Raw genomic sequence first — 2,811 nt, forward strand, 5'->3', positions numbered from 1 at the left:
GAGGATCGGGGCACGCGCGGGCGCCGAAGCCCGAACGGGCGACGGGCGCCTCGCGCGCCCCCCTATCTCCCCCCTGCCCCCACGACCGCCCCCGCCCCCGCCCCCGCAGCGGGAGCTCCGGGGCGCGAACCGCGGCACGGCCGCAGCCCGGGGGGAGAGCGCGCAGCGGCGGGCAGACGCCGCGGCGTCCCGCGGGTCACCGCCGAGGCACGCGTCCCCGGGGCGCGGACGCGCACGCGGACTCGGCCTCGGGCGCGAACCGCCCGTCCCGACGGGGCGAGAGCCGCGGGGGGTGTGGCCGGGAAGCGGGCACGGGCCGCGGACGCACGGCGGCGGGGAAGGCACCGCAGGCGTGGGGGTGGGGGTGGGGGGCGCCAGCCGGGCGCCGAGAAACGCCGCCGCCGCGGCGGGCAGGACGGCGATCGACGGCGGACCGGAAGACGCGACCCCACCCCCCGCCACCACCGCGGGCCCCCGCCGCCACGTGGCGCGAGACCGTCCCCAACCCCCGACACCCCGCGGGCAGCAACACCCAAAGGCCGCTTGCGGCGCGAGGAGGCGCTCCCAGGGCGGAAGACCGACCCCAGAAGGCCCGGCAGGCCAGGGGCCTCGGCGCGACCTCGCGGTCCCCTTCTCCCTTCTCGCGGGCAGCGTCTCCCCCCACGGCCACAGAGCCTTCGGGGGGACGCCGTGTCTGCACTTAGGGGGACGGAGGGCCCGGCGGGCCCTGCGAGGACAGCCCCCAGCCGCGCACCCCGGAGGGGCGATTGATCGTCAAGCGACGCTCAGACAGGCGTAGCCCCGGGAGGAACCCGGGGCCGCAAGTGCGTTCGAAGTGTCGATGATCAATGTGTCCTGCAATTCACATTAATTCTCGCAGCTAGCTGCGTTCTTCATCGACGCACGAGCCGAGTGATCCACCGCTAAGAGTCGTACGAGCTTTGTCAAGCGTTTCGCTTCGGCGGGAGACCCCGCCCCTGGCACGGCACACGTCCCGCCACCCCTGGCTCCCTCCCGGGAGGTGGGAGCTGGGTGGGAGGGTTGCCTCCGGCCGGCCAAGTCAGACAGAACACAGCAGAACGGAGGGGCCGGGAAAGGTTTCACACGACGGGGCACCCGGCGCCAACACGCCAGGGTGGGTGCGGGCACCCCACAGGCGCCCGGGGGGTTCCCACCCTCCCCCCAGGGACGCGGGAGGGGCGCGCGCACGCGCCGCACACGGCCACGGGCCACGCGACGACCGCCGGGCAGCCCCCTCCCGACGGCCGCGGCGGCAGTGACCGCGGCGCGGCACGCCGCGCGCCACCCCGGCCCCTCGGGGGACGGCGGAGTCCGGGGGAGACGGGAGGCACGCCTCCCGCCTCCCCGCGGGCCCGACCGCCCCGACCCCAAGGCGGACGGGCGACCCCCCCCAGGGGTCTTTAAACCTCCGCGCCGGGACGCGCTAGGTACCTGGAGAGGGGGAGGCGGGCGAGGGGCACGGCGCGCCCCCACGGGCCACCGCCCCGACGCCGACCACCGACCGCCGACCACCGCGTCCCCGCCCGCGGCCGCGCACGGGCCTCGGCGCTGCCGGCCCGTGACACACGGGGGGCCCCCGCCGCGCGCCGGTCGACCGCCGCCCGGAGGGCCCCGCCGGGCGCCAGACAGCCAGCCCCACCCGTCCCCCCGTAACGGGGCAGAGCCCTTTCCCCACCGCCGCGCCCTCACACGCCCCCCGTACGGGCCCGGCCCCGCCGGACGCCCCCATCCTCTCTCCCCCAACCACCGGGGGTGGGGGGGGGCCCCTACCCGCGCCCGCGTTCCCGGGCACCCTTCCCCCCACACCACCACCACCGAGGGCAGAGGGCAGGGGGGCAGGGGGGCTCCGACGGGAAGCTTGGCGCCCAGCGGGCAGGGGGTCGAGAGGACGGGAGAAACCGGACAGAGACACACAAGCCGCCGGGAGGCGTGTGGGGGGGGTGGGGGTGGGGGCGGGACAGAGCCCCGAGGCCGGGAGGGCGCGGGGAGGCGCCCGGCGACCGCGCGGCAGGCCCAGAGCGGCGGGACGACCGGCGACGACCGGCCGAGGCGGACCGGCCCAGGGCCGGCGGCGCGGGAGGCGACGGGGCAGGGCGAGCGGCCCCGCGACGGGGAAGCCGCCGCCCGCCGCCCCGCACAGCCCGCGAGACGCGACCGGAGGACCTGCGCCACGCGGGGCCCGCGGGCCGGGGTGGGGGAGAGGCGGTCGTGGCCGGCGCCACGGGCGACGGGGTGGCGGGGGGAGGGAGGCGCGCGGGGCAACCCCCCCCACCCCCATCGGCACCCCCGCCGAACCCTCGGGCCCACCTCGAGGGACGTGGCGGGGAGGGCCGGGCGGGGAGAGGGACGCACGCCGGAGGCGACGCCGCCGGGCGCCGCGCAGGGCGTCTCCCCTCCCCCTCCCTTCCCCATCCCGCGCCGCACGGGGGTGGCGGCGGAAGGCGAGGCTCGCGAGCCGGGCGGGGCGGGGCCAGGCCGGGCCACCGCGCCACGCTCTCGGCACGCGCGACCTGCACGCGTTAATGATCCTTCCGCAGGTTCACCTACGGAAACCTTGTTACGACTTTTACTTCCTCTAGATAGTCAAGTTCGACCGTCTTCTCAGCGCTCCGCCAGGGCCGCGGGCCGACCCCGGCGGGGCCGATCCGAGGGCCTCACTAAACCATCCAATCGGTAGTAGCGACGGGCGGTGTGTACAAAGGGCAGGGACTTAATCAACGCAAGCTTATGACCCGCACTTACTGGGAATTCCTCGTTCATGGGGAATAATTGCAATCCCCGATCCCCATC

General features: G+C 76.9%; 1 non-coding gene across 1 annotated transcript; it reads right to left on the reverse strand.

The window, feature by feature from the left end:
• Positions 1-779: 779 nt before the first annotated feature.
• On the reverse strand, positions 780-932 carry LOC138072558 (5.8S ribosomal RNA). Its single transcript, XR_011144393.1, has one exon. It is a non-coding gene; the product is annotated as a 5.8S ribosomal RNA (ribosomal RNA).
• Between the last annotated feature and the right edge of the window lie 1,879 nt (positions 933-2,811).

The sequence above is a fragment of the Capricornis sumatraensis genome, unplaced genomic scaffold, assembly GCF_032405125.1.
Source record: "Capricornis sumatraensis isolate serow.1 unplaced genomic scaffold, serow.2 scaffold138, whole genome shotgun sequence".
Lineage (NCBI taxonomy): Eukaryota > Metazoa > Chordata > Mammalia > Artiodactyla > Bovidae > Capricornis > Capricornis sumatraensis.